Source organism: Oncorhynchus nerka, linkage group LG12 (assembly GCF_034236695.1).
Source record: "Oncorhynchus nerka isolate Pitt River linkage group LG12, Oner_Uvic_2.0, whole genome shotgun sequence".
NCBI lineage: Eukaryota > Metazoa > Chordata > Actinopteri > Salmoniformes > Salmonidae > Oncorhynchus > Oncorhynchus nerka.
In genome coordinates this window covers 26,807,692-26,821,906 of record NC_088407.1, presented here as the reverse complement: position 1 = coordinate 26,821,906, position 14,215 = coordinate 26,807,692, and the positions used below count along the sequence as shown (strand labels likewise).

Sequence of the window (14,215 nt, the reverse complement as noted above, 5' to 3'; positions counted from 1 at the left end):
GTGATTTTACGTGATTCACTGCCGGCACGCGCCACTTGTATCATTGAATCACTCTCAGAAAATGTTTTGTGTGGTAATTATTTATATATTTGCTGTTTTATTCACGTTTTCAAGTACAAAACATGCATTCCGATTCTTGCATAGACAGTAATGAACACATTGTGTGTAAAATACTTTTTTGAAGTATGTACTGATTATGATAAGCTAAGCTAATTCCAGCTATGTGTGGAGCCATGTTGTTGACATACAATGCATTCTGGGTTTCAGACCTTCTGGAAGTGAATGGTGGGGTGTGAACGATGGTAGACGACACCCCCCCCTTCAACATGCATACTATAAACAGAATAACTCATCTGGTCTCCTCTTATTATCTTTGGTTTCTGTGAAGAAGAAAAAACATGGTGGAACGCAGAAACCACCCATCGTCGGATTATTTCGATCCATGGTGAGCTCTCCCGTGATGTGATTAATTATAAATAGCAATTGCTATTAGCAATGGTTAAGGGCTATTTGACCAAGAAGGAGAGTGATGGAGTGCTGCATCAGATGACCTGGTCTCCACAATCACCCAAACTCAACCCAATTGAGATGGTTTGGGATGAGTTGGACCGCAGAGTGAATGTAAATTAGCCAACAAGTGTTCAGTATATGTGGGAACTCCTTCAAGACTGTTGGAAAAGCATTCCAGGTGAATCTGGTTGAGAAAATGCCAAGAGTGTGCAAAGCTGTCATCAAGGCAAAGGGTGGCTACTTTGAAGAATCTCAAATATAAAATATATTTTGATTTCTTTAACACTTTTTGGTTACTACATGATGCCATATGCTAGTTTTGATTTCTTCACTGTCATATACAATGTAGAAATTAGTACAAAATAAAGCAAAACCCTAGAATGAGTAGGTTTGTCTAAACTTTTGACTGGCGCTGTACATTCGGACAGACACAGAAACAGACACAAACCCTCACCTGCCCATTCACACTAACAGAATTTTTATGTTTATTGGACCCCAGGAAGAGAGCGATAGTCAGCGAGAGAAAGAAAGAAACCAAGAGAGAGAGAGAGAGAAATGAGGGAAAAACAAATGACAAACATAGAAGGAAAGAACAGAGAAATATTAGGGTGACTGCTGGACTGGAGGAGAGTTTAAAACATATCTTCTGTTACCACTGTGAACACAGGGCACAGTAATCTAGTTCAACAGAATGTCCTTTAGGGGTTGATGTCCCACACTCTGGCCCCAGAGGTTGCAATGTTACATGGCCCCCTACAGAGGAGTCCTCTGCGGAAGGGTTAGGCACCGGACAGGGTTTGAAAAATGCCTTATAACCTTTTAACCTTTGGGTCTAAGTTCCTGGCTACTGTTTCTCGTTTGACTTGAGTGACCCTTAGCAGCATGGCACAAGTTATAGCAGGAGTTGTAACTTCATCAGCCATTGAGGAGTGACTCAGTCTGACATGTTACCAAGGCAACACAACCACAAAACAAAGATGGCGGCTCCACCTCTACCACATATCTGCTGTAAAGTCACTACATCCTGTTGAGAGTTTCATAGAGAAGTGGATGATTTCAAATCCTATATTCTGAGGAATTATCAGATAAAATAAACACTACAAAAACCCACTATACTAGAACTAAGACATGTGAGTCAGTCCGGGACAAAGCAACTCAAGAAGCAACTAGGCAAAGCCGATCGTTAATTCTAACAATAGTGCAAGGCTCAGCAGAAGCTAGCGTAATAATGGACTGATAATGGTAATAGATATATAGGATAAGCCTATTTTGAACAATATGTCGTCATCTCTATGTTACAGTAATAAACTCCTGGGCCTCAGAGCAGTTTCATGCAGAGGCAGCCTGTGGCATGGAACTACCCATTCTGCAGTGGCTACTCGTCAGTGACCAAAGACATTAGGAGAACTTCAAGGAAGGGAAGGACAGCCAACGTGTACAGCTGTGTGTGTGTGTGTCCCACCTGTCACTCATTTATAATTCCATTAAAAGGCAGCACAGCTGGAGCAGAGGGTCTTTGTACTTCTGTCGAGGGAGTTAGTGGAGAGGAGACCAACTACTTCCCTTTCAGCTGGTGCACAGTGATTCTCCCTCCTCCACTCATATTTCTGTCACACACACGGTAAACAACATAGTAGACCGCATAGTAAACCACAGCGAGAGAGAGAGAGAGAGAGAGAGAGAGAGAGAAACACACAAAGGAACGAAGAAAGGGGTTAGGCAATCAATCTGGCCCTGGACTCCAAACACCATCACCGTACATAAACCGTCACTACAACATGCCTCAGGGGTCTTTGGCTACAATGACAGTGAGAGAGAGAGAGAGAACTTTTCCAGGTGTCTGGAAAGACAGAGGAGAAGTGGAACTCCAGCAGATGGGAGCTTTAGTACTGGTGTTTATTTGTTCACATAGACACACAGTCTTGTACAACTAACCTTGTGGGGGGTCCCATCCAAAATACTGTTTTCCCTAACCAACCCTAACCTTAATACCTAACCTTAACCCTAAAACTAACGCTAGTTCCTAACCCTAATTGTAATCCTAACAATAATTCTAACCTTAACCCTAAACCCCCTAGAGATAGCATTTGACCTTGTGGGGACTAACAAAATGTCCCCAGTTGGTCAACTTGGTTTGTTTACTATTCTAGTCCCCACAAGTATAGTGAAACACGTCCACACACACACACACACACACACACACACACACACACACACACACACACACACAGATCAAGTCCCACTCACCTCACCTTTAGCGTCCTCATCGACCTCAACAGTTCCCCATCAATAGCGAACACAGATACTCCCCATGTCCCACATCCCTTGACCGGACTTCAATGTGTATATACAAACTAGTGCTGAGCGATTAGTGCTTTTTGATTTCGGTTTCAGAGTATTTGGGTTGAAGGCTGTAACAGCACAGAATAAAACAATGAATAAAGGTCCCATGATGGTAGTGACTGTCCATTACTGCTTATCACCTATTAACCATCATTTATTCACTTCAATAAAATATTTCAGTTGTTGTGTATATTACATTGGTTTTATTATTTACATTTACATTACATTTAAGTCATTTAGCAGACGCTCTTATCCAGAGCGACTTACAAATTGGTGCTTTCACCTTATGACATCCAGTGGAACAGCCACTTTACAATAGTGCATCTAGGTCTTTTAAGGGGGGTGAGAAGGATTACTTTATCCTATCCTAGGTATTCCTTAAAGAGGTGGGGTTTCAGGTGTCTCCGGAAGGTGGTGATTGACTCCGCTGTCCTGGCGTCGTGAGGGAGTTTGTTCCACCATTGGGGGGCCAGAGCAGCGAACAGTTTTGACTGGGCTGAGCGGGAACTGTACTTCCTCAGTGGTAGGGAGGCGAGCAGGCCAGAGGTGGATGAACGCAGTGCCCTTGTTTGGGTGTAGGGCCTGATCAGAGCCTGGAGGTACTGAGGTGCCGTTCCCCTCACAGCTCCGTAGGCAAGCACCATGGTCTTGTAGCGGATGCGAGCTTCAACTGGAAGCCAGTGGAGAGAGCGGAGGAGCGGGGTGACGTGAGAGAACTTGGGAAGGTTGAACACCAGACGGGCTGCGGCGTTCTGGATGAGTTGTAGGGGTTTAATGGCACAGGCAGGGAGCCCAGCCAACAGCGAGTTGCAGTAATCCAGACGGGAGATGACAAGTGCCTGGATTAGGACCTGCGCCGCTTCCTGTGTGAGGCAGGGTCGTACTCTGCGGATGTTGTAGAGCATGAACCTACAGGAACGGGCCACCGCCTTGATGTTATTTGAGAACGACAGGGTGTTGTCCAGGATCACGCCAAGGTTCTTAGCGCTCTGGGACGAGGACACAATGGAGTTGTCAACCGTGATGGCGAGATCATGGAACGGGCAGTCCTTCCCCGGGAGGAAGAGCAGCTCCGTCTTGCCGAGGTTCAGCTTGAGGTGATGATCCGTCATCCACACTGATATGTCTGCCAGACATGCAGAGATGCGATTCGCCACCTGGTCGTCAGAAGGGGGAAAGGAGAAGATTAATTGTGTGTCGTCTGCATAGCAATGATAGGAGAGACCATGTGAGGTTATGACAGAGCCAAGTGACTTGGTGTATAGCGAGAATAGGAGAGGGCCTAGAACAGAGCCCTGGGGGACACCAGTGGTGAGAGCACGTGGTGAGGAGACGGATTCTCGCCACGCCACCTGGTAGGAGCGACCTGTCAGGTAGGACGCAATCCAAGCGTGGGCCGTGCCGGAGATGCCCAACTCGGAGAGGGTGGAGAGGAGGATCTGATGGTTCACAGTATCGAAGGCAGCCGATAGGTCTAGAAGGATGAGAGCAGAGGAGAGAGAGTTAGCTTTAGCAGTGTGGAGCGCCTCCGTGATACAGAGAAGAGCAGTCTCAGTTGAATGACTAGTCTTGAAACCTGACTGATTTGGATCAAGAAGGTCATTCTGAGAGAGATAGCGGGAGAGCTGGCCAAGGACGGCACGTTCAAGAGTTTTGGAGAGAAAAGAAAGAAGGGATACTGGTCTGTAGTTGTTGACATCGGAGGGATCGAGTGTAGGTTTTTTCAGAAGGGGTGCAACTCTCGCTCTCTTGAAGACGGGAGGGACGTAGCCAGCGGTCAGGGATGAGTTGATGAGCGAGGTGAGGTACGGGAGAAGGTCACCGGAGATGGTCTGGAGAAGAGAGGAGGGGATAGGGTCAAGCGGGCAGGTTGTTGGGCGGCCGGCCGTCACAAGACGCGAGATGTCATCTGGAGAGAGAGGGAGAAAGAGGTCAGAGCACAGGGTAGGGCAGTGTGAGCAGAACCAGCGGTGTCGTTTGACTTAGCAAACGAGGATCGGATGTCGTCGACCTTCTTTTCAAAATGGTTGACGAAGTCATCTGCAGAGAGGGAGGAGGGGGAGGGGGAGGAGGATTCAAGAGGGAGGAGAAGGTGGCAAAGAGCTTCCTAGGGTTAGAGGCAGATGCTTGGAATTTAGCGTGGTAGAAAGTGGCTTTAGCAGCAGAGACAGAGGAGGAAAATGTAGAGAGGAGGGAGTGAAAGGATGCCAGGTCCGCAGGGAGGCGAGTTTTCCTCCATTTCCGCTCGGCTGCCCGGAGCCCTGTTCTGTGAGCTCGCAAAGAGTCGTCGAGCCACGGAGCGGGAGGGGAGGACCGAGCCGGCCTGGAGGATAGGGGACATAGAGAGTCAAAGGATGCAGAAAGGGAGGAGAGGAGGGTTGAGGAGGCAGAATCAGGAGATAGGTTGGAGAAGGTTTGAGCAGAGGGAAGAGATGATAGGATGGAAGAGGAGAGAGTAGCGGGGAGAGAGAGCGAAGGTTGGGACGGCGCGATACCATCCGAGTAGGGGCAGTGTGGGAAGTGTTGGATGAGAGCGAGAGGGAAAAGGATACAAGGTAGTGGTCGGAGACTTGGAGGGGAGTTGCAATGAGGTTAGTGGAGGAACAGCATCTAGTAAAGATGAGGTCGAGCGTATTGCCTGCCTTGTGAGTAGGGGGGGAAGGTGAGAGGGTGAGGTCAAAAGAGGAGAGGAGTGGAAAGAAGGAGGCAGAGAGGAATGAGTCAAAGGTAGACGTGGGGAGGTTAAAGTCGCCCAGAACTGTGAGAGGTGAGCAGTCCTCAGGAAAGGAGCTTATCAAGGCATCAAGCTCATTGATGAACTCTCCGAGGGAACCTGGAGGGCGATAAATGATAAGGATGTTAAGCTTGAAAGGGCTGGTAACTGTGACAGCATGGAATTCAAAGGAGGCGATAGACAGATGGGTAAGGGGAGAAAGAATTTATTTAATTTAATCTCTATAGAGCTGCTGCCTATGCTTGTCACGCCCTGATCTGTTTCACTTGTCCTTGTCTCCACCCCCCTCCAGGTGTCGCCCATCTCCCCATTCTCTCCTGGGTACTTATACCGGTGGTTTCTGTCTGTCTGTGCGTGCCAGTTTATTTTGTTTGTTCAAACCTACCAGCGGTCTCCCTTGCGCCTGTCTTTGCTATAGTCCCAGTTTTCGAGTTTCCTGGTTTTGACATTTCGTGCCAGCCCTGAGCCTGCCTGCCATCCTGTACCTTTGCCTCTACTCTGGTTTACCAACCTCTGCCTGACCTGACCCTGAGCCTGCTGTTCCGGTGCCTTACACCCTCTCTGGTTTACCAACCTCTGCCTGACCTGACCCTGAGCCTGCTGTTCCGGTGCCTTACACCCTCTCTGGTTTACCAACCTCTGCCTGACCTGACCCTGAGCCTGCTGTTCCGGTGCCTTACACCCTCTCTGGTTTTACCAACCTCTGCCTGACCTGACCCTGAGCCTGCTGTTCCGGTGCCTTACACCCTCTCTGGTTTTACCAACCTCTGCCTGACCTGACCCTGAGCCTGCTGTTCCGGTGCCTTACACCCTCTCTAGATTATTGACCCCTGCCTGCCTGGACCTGTTTAAAGAATAAACGTTTGTTTCTTCAACACTGGGTCACACCTTAAAACATGATAATGCTGTCTGACAAATATCACTTTTAACAGTTCTTCAAAGTAAATAAGGAATATGCCTGCTGAAAAGCACTTATCAATCTTAGATCATGTATTTTCAGGTAGAGATACCTCACGAAGCAACTCCCTCCCCATCGCACATTCTTCTCTCCGTCTCAGACAGAACAAGTAGGTTCCACAATGGATCGAGTTAATTGTAGACAATTAGCATGTTTTCTGCGTTAAACTGTAAAACATTGACCTGTTGGTAACTACAACTGCCTACTACATTGCACAGTTCAGGCTTGATTTGATTAATCCCTAGAAACACTTACGCACAAAAAAAACTAAACGGAATTCAAATAACTGAACCGAGTTGGTCGATTAGTATTTAAAAAACTAGAAAAGAAATGACATTTTGGTTAACCGCTCAGCACTAAACACGCAGAGGTCGACCGATTATGATTTTAACGCAGATACCGATTATTGAAGGCCCAAAAAAGCCGATACCGATTAATCGGCCGTTTTTAAATTTATTTTTTAAAACATTTTTATTTGTAATAATGACAATTACAACAATACTGAATGAACACTTATTTTAACTTAATATAATACATCAAAATCAATAGCCTCAAATAAATAATGAAACATGTTCAATTTGGTTTAAATAATGCAAAAACAAAGTGTTGGAGAAGAAAGTAAAAGTGCAATATGTGCCATGTAAGAAAGCTAACGTTTAAGTTCCTTGCTCAGAACATGAGAACATATGAAAGCTGGTGGTTCCTTTTAACATGAGTCTTCAATATTCCCAGGTAAGAAGTTTTAGGTTGTAGTTATTATAGGAAAAATATTTTACTATTTCCCTCTATACCATTTGTATTTCATTAACCTTTGACTATTGGATGTTCTTATAGACACTTTAGTATTGCCAGTGAAACAGTATGGCTTCCTGGGCTCGAACCAGGAACACAATGACAACAGCCACCCTCGAAGCAATGTTACCCATGCAGTGCAAGGGAAATAACCACTCCAAGGCTCAGAGCGAGTGACGTTTGAAACGCTATTAGCGCGCGCTAACTAGCTAGCCATTTCACTTCGGTTACACCAGCCTCATCTTGGGAGTTGATAGGCTTGAAGTCATAAACAGCGCAATGCTTGACGCACAACGAAGAGCTACTGGCAAAACGCAAAGAAAGTGCTGTTTGAATGAATGTTTACGCGCCTGCTTCTGCCTACCACTGCTCAGTCAGATTATACGCAACGCAGGACACGCTAGATAATATCTAGTAATATCATCAACCATGTGTAGTTAACTAGTGAATATGATTGATTGATTTTTTAAATAAGAAGTTTAATGCTAGCTAGCAACTTACCTTGGCTTACTGCATTCGCATAACAGGCAGTCTCCTTGTGGAGTGCAACTAGAGAGAGGCAGGTCATTATAGCGTTGGACTAGTTAACTAAGGTTGCAAGATTGAATCCCCCGAGCTGATAAGGTGAAAATCTGTCGTTCTGCTCCTGAAGGAGGCAGTTATCCCACCGTTTCTAGGCCGTCATTGAAAATAAGAACGTGTTCTTAACTGACTTGCCTAGTTAAAGATTAAAAGGTGTAAAAAATAAATAAATATCGGCCAAATCGGTGCCCAAAAATACAGATTTCCGATTGTTATGAAAACTTGAAATCGGCCCTAATTAATCGGCCATTCCGATTAATCGGTGGACCTCTAATAGATACAGTGCCTTCAGAAAGTATTCATATCCCTTGATTTATCCACATTTTGTTGTGTTACAGCCTGCACTTAAAATGGTTTAATTCACATTTTTTTCTCACCCATCTACACACAATGAAAACATGTTTTTAAGCATTTTTGCAAACGTATTGAAAATGAAATACAGACATATTCGAATTTACATAAGTATTCAACCCCGAGTCTACACTTTGTAGAAGCACCATTGGCAGCGATTAGAGCTGTGACTCTTTCTAGGTAAATCCCTAAGAGATTGCCACACCTGGATTGTGCAACATTTGCCCATGATTCTTTTTTAAATTCTTCAAGCTCTGTCACGTTGGTTGTTGATCATTGCTCGACAAACATGTTCAGGTCTTGCCATAGATTTTCAAGTAGATTTAAGTCAAAACTGTAACTCAGCACTCAGGAACATTCGCTGTCTTCTTGGTAAGCAATTCCAGTGTAGATTTGGCCTTGTATTTTAGGTTATTGACCTGCTGAAAGGTGAATTCATCTCCCAGTGTCGGGTGGAAAGCAAACTGAACCAGGTTTTCCTCTAGGATTGTCCCTGTGCTTAGCTCCATTCCATTTAGATCTATTATGTTTTATCCTGAAAAACTCCCCAGTCCTTAACAACTCCAAGCATAGCATGATGCAGCAACCAGTATGCTTGAAAATATAGAGAGTGGTACTCAATAATGTGTTGTATTGGATTTGCCCCAAACATAACTAACGCCTTGTATTCAAGACAAAAAGTTAATTGCTTTGCCATATTATTGCCAGAATTACTTCAGTGTCTTGTTGCAAACAGGATACATTTTTTTGAATATTTGTTATCATGTAGAGGCTTCCTTCTTTTCATGCTGTCAATTAGGTTAGTATTGTGGAGTAACTACAATGTTGTCAATCCATCCTCAGTTCTATCACAGCCATTACACTCTGTAACAAGTCACCATTGGCCTCATGGTGAAATCCTTGAGCAGTTTCCTTCCTCTCCGGCAAGTTAGGAAGGACGCCTGCACCTTTGTCGTGAATACACCATCCAAAGTGTAATTAATAACTTCACCATGCTCAAAGGGATATTCTTTACCCATCTACCCTTTGCGCGGAATTAGAAAACCTCTCTGGTCTTAGTGGTTGAATCTGTGTTTGAAATTCACTGAGGGACCTTACAGATAATTGTATGTGTGGGGTGCAGAGATGAGGTAGTCATTCAAAAATCATGTTCAATACTATTACTACACAGCCCATGCAACTTATTATGTGACTTGTTAAGCAAATATTTACTCCTGAACCTATTTAGGCTTGATTTAACAAAGGGGTTGAATACGTATTGACCAAGTACATTTCAGCTTGAATTTTTTTATGAATGTGCAAAATCTTCAAAGGACTTAATTCCACTATAACATTATGGGGTATTGCGTGTAGCCGAGGGACCAAAAAATAAATAAATCTACATTGAATCCATTTTAAATTCAGGCTGTAACACAACTAAATGTGGAAAAAGTCGAGGGTGTGAATACTTTCTGAAGGCACTATATTTTATCGCAAGAAAGCTCTTCAGACACGTATAGTAGTTTCACTTCAGCTACCGTTCAAAACGTCCCAATGTCTTATGATCTGAAAGGACTGCATATGAAGCTGGTGGGCCTTAGTAATATACTACTAGGCTTATGTTAAACTGTTACTTGAACCAATCCACTCTTTTTCAGATGACAGAAAACAGCCCCAACTCAACGTAGGAGACGCACCAACTGGGCAGTTTAAAAAAGGAGAGTGGAAAGGATGGAAAGAGCAGAAAACACGGAACGCCAGGAAGAAGAATAAAACAAGATGCCCCATTGACAAATGTGACAGATAAAGACAGACCACACACACACACACACACACACACACACACACACACAGCATGGTTGGAGCATGCCTCTAGAGAATCACCGCTGGCTATGCTGTCTAGGCAACCTCCGCAAAACAGCGCTTGTTCTCTGTTACCACGTCGACCGTTACCCCGAGGATCATCCGCTTAACCAGACACAACACACACTCCGGCAACCTGTGTTGCCTAGCACACATCAGGCAACATCAAATCTCATCACAAGGTTACTACGCCTGTTGTCTTCACTGCATCATTGTCATAAGACTTGAATGATGATTGTTAAGAAAAAAACGTCTGGGCAAAGGCAGGTTTTCAAAAGTCCACTGAATGTTGTCTTGGCATCGTCCTGGCTGGGTTTGTGTGTTGGTTGTGTCGCATATGAGAAGAAGAGACCTGGTGAATCAGATGACATCGACAGTGTGGGAGATTTTACAGTGGAAAAATCCCATGATGGTAAATCAGGAGGTCATGAGGTCAGAGTCACCCCGAAAGGTCATGCATCTTTTGATGTCAGAGGAGAGAAATCTCTTGCAAAAACACTGACATCAGAAAGAAACACATACACAGACAGAACCCAAAGAAGCCCTCTGTGAATGATTAAATCTGAAGTGCTTCATCAGTTTTATGTGCAATTTTTCTCAAGCCAATTCCCGGCATCATAGCAGGGTTTAAGCCAATACTACAAGCAGCCAACCAAACTACAAACCACAACCAGTGCTCAAATCACGATCCATGATATAGCCTACAGCACTATTGTCCTTTCAACAAAGAACGAGAAAAGGCTCCTGCAAAGACGGAACTGTTATTGTAGGTCTATCATCAAAGACCATCAGGATCAATAATCCTGTACATGCTTGGGGCATTAAAAATATTCATTTCACCCACCCAGCATAGAAAGGAGCAGGATGCAAGAACAGGAAAAGGGATCTTGGGAAACCATGCAGTGTCAATGTCGCTGGCCAACTCAGAATTGGCACTGCACATTCTACAAGCGCACAAAAGGCGCAGCAGCCAAGAGGCATGGAATACCATGTGTTCTCTCTTGTGCGCTACACACGATAGCCACAGAAAAAGGACACATATCGCAATACGATACTTATATATATATACACACACATTATCCTTTTTAAAATATGGTCATTTTCTGCCAAACGAAATGTATTAATTTCCAGATAATTACGACATCATACGCAAGTTTAAATTGCCACTTGTAATCAAATGTGGCAAGCTCTGCTCAGTGGGTGACATATGGGGAATGATGAGACTCGCTGACACGCGTCTTCGATAAAACTGGAAACAATGTTGTCGTTCGGACATTCAAGTAACGTTGTAAACTAAAAGTATAACAAATGCTTTTCTGGATGAAACAGGACAGGATTCTGGCGCTAAGGTTCCGTAGTAAAAGTGAGCGGGTTTGGACAGCAAGGTACCTTTGTCAGCTAACTGAAGATGAGATAATAAGCCACCATACTAACCACAATCACCGATGTCCTCACAGCCTCAGAGACACTTTGCCTGAGTTCCGCCGCCGTTCCAGGTTTACTCAACCTTTTGGTAAATTTCCGTACTTCCGACAGAGCTATCTTTCCCGTGAAAAGCACCACCTAAGTCCCGGTATAACTGGCAGATGGGGCGGGTGGATCAGGTGGCGTTGTGAGGCGGGGCTGGTGAGAAATGGTCAACTACAAATTGCATGATCACCTGCACTAATATTCAGGATAAATCCACAGTTGAATTTTATTTTTTGGATGGAAAGTTTAGGTTATTATTGTAATACTATAATGGTATGTGATTGCATCCTTTTCATTGGAGATTATCGTATTGGTATTTTGGGGTAGGTTGCGGGAGTAAATTCGTATTATTTATACACCAGCCCGGGCATAGAAATGGAGAAAATCATCATCTGTTCATAGATTATATATGAGAGAATGTCGCCCTCTAGTGGACAAAGATGAGAACCACAGCAGTCATAAAGTTCCAATTCTGTAGGGTTTAAACAATTTCTATTTTCTTTCTTTCAGACGCCGAATGATTACAAAAAAGTTTAATTGATTTGCACTCATAACAACTAATAGTTAATAGTGTACATGTAGCCTATTTAATAATGGTATTAAATTACATTATTAAATGTAATTAAATTGAATTGCTCTCTAGTAATCAGATTAGATCCCAGAACACAAGGCCTATTGTTCTGAGTGCTAAATTTGCCTGCTTCTGATTAGCCACATAAGCCATTGAAGTCAAGGCAACCAATAGACAAACAGTTAGTTTCTGGATAACGTGATTCAGGCCAGGTCGCAATTGTAAATGAGAACTTGTTCTCAACTTGCCTACCTGGTTAAATAAAGGTAAAATAAATAGAAGTTTGTGAGCCACATCCTAATGGCACTGATGCTACTATGCCTTGTCATCATCCAACTATTTATATCTCTGGGCTGAATGTGTTTGAGGATTAATTGTACCAATAGAAGGCCTACCCATACCAATGTATTTGCTCAAATAAATAAAAAACAGTGGAGATGTAAATGTCAATCTTCTCTGTGTTGTGCTGTTCCAGATGGCAGTAAGTGCCTTATACAGCCACCGGGTCATAAGCAGTGAGGCATTGGTCTGGTGATGAGAACCTCCACTGTAAGAGGTCCAATGGAATTCTCCCAACACAATACCTGCTAAGTGAACTGTAAACCAGTCTGGTGTCTTGCAATTATCAAAAAAGACATCTGCCAAATGTTCAAAGCCTTGCTTTACACTCATAGGAAATGTATAGGGGACATGCAGAGTGGCACTAGTGAGGCTAGTTAGAGGATTTGGTTTTACATGAGTAACAAAAAATATATTGCTAACAAACAAAGGTTTGAAATTAGACCAACAAAAATATTATTCAATGCTAATGCTATGAGAACTAATAACAGTTTTTAATGTTGGAGGCCTATGATGAAAACCAAGAGACAGAAATGCAGCTTTTGTGCAGTGGGGGGGGGGGCATATTTACATTACGGAAAACGTTAACCCTCTTACATTGTATAAAGGCTATGTAAAGTGTCATCATATCAAATCAAATCAAATTGTATTGGTCACATACACATGGTTAGCAGATGTTAATGCGAGTGTAGTGAAATGCTTGTAAATATAACAGGTGCCCCGTTGTCAGACCCTCATTCTATACAGTGCAGCAAGGTTGACGTTACAATGATGATCAGACATTGGGCAATCTTTTTGTTTAATGCCAACACCTGTAAGACATTTGAATTTATATATATTTATAATCTACATGTTATTGGCTTTTAGAAACCATTTGAATGACTTTGTAGCAAGTATTTGAGCGTGTTTTTCAATCTTGATCTTGATGATCTATATGGTTTGTTTGCTTTGACAGTTTTTGCATTTACCAAGAACGTTGTTCGACCAGACGCTGTTATGGTTACTGAGATGGGAGGTAGTGGGAATGTCACTTCCTTTTGGCCAACTGACGTGAATACCAATGTTGTTTTGGTACAAACGGGCTCTTGGACAGAAACCACTTCTCATGACATCATCACTTTACAGTGGCCAAAGCTGTATCGTTCAGATACCTTTGTTTAACTATATCGTTCAGATACCTTTGTTTAGCTATATCGTTCAGATACTTTTGTTTAGCTATATCGTTCACATACCTTTGTTTAACTATATCGTTCACATACCTTTGTTTAACTATATCGTTCAGATACCTTTGTTTAACTATATCGTTCAGATACCTTTGTTTAGCTATATCGTTCACATACCTTTGTTTAACTATATCGTTCACATACCTTTGTTTAACTATATCGTTCACATACCTTTGTTTAACTATATTGTTCACATACCTTTGTTTAACTATATCGTTCACATACCTTTGTTTAACTATATCGTTCACATACCTTTGTTTAACTATATCGTTCACATACCTTTGTTTAACTATATCGTTCACATACCTTTGTTTAACTATATCGTTCACATACCTTTGTTTAGCTATATCGTTCACATACCTTTGTTTAACTATATCGTTCACATACCTTTGTTTAACTATATCGTTCACATACCTTTGTTTAGCTGTATCGTTCAGACGGCTTTGTTTTTCTAGTTCGTTCAGATGCCTTTGTTTTTCTAGTTCGTTCAGATGCCTTTG

General features: G+C 43.1%; 1 pseudogene; it reads right to left on the bottom strand.

The window, feature by feature from the left end:
- The window catches only part of LOC115139074 (dedicator of cytokinesis protein 11-like), a 101,411-nt pseudogene extending 98,318 nt beyond the window's left edge, over positions 1-3,093 (bottom strand).
- Between the last annotated feature and the right edge of the window lie 11,122 nt (positions 3,094-14,215).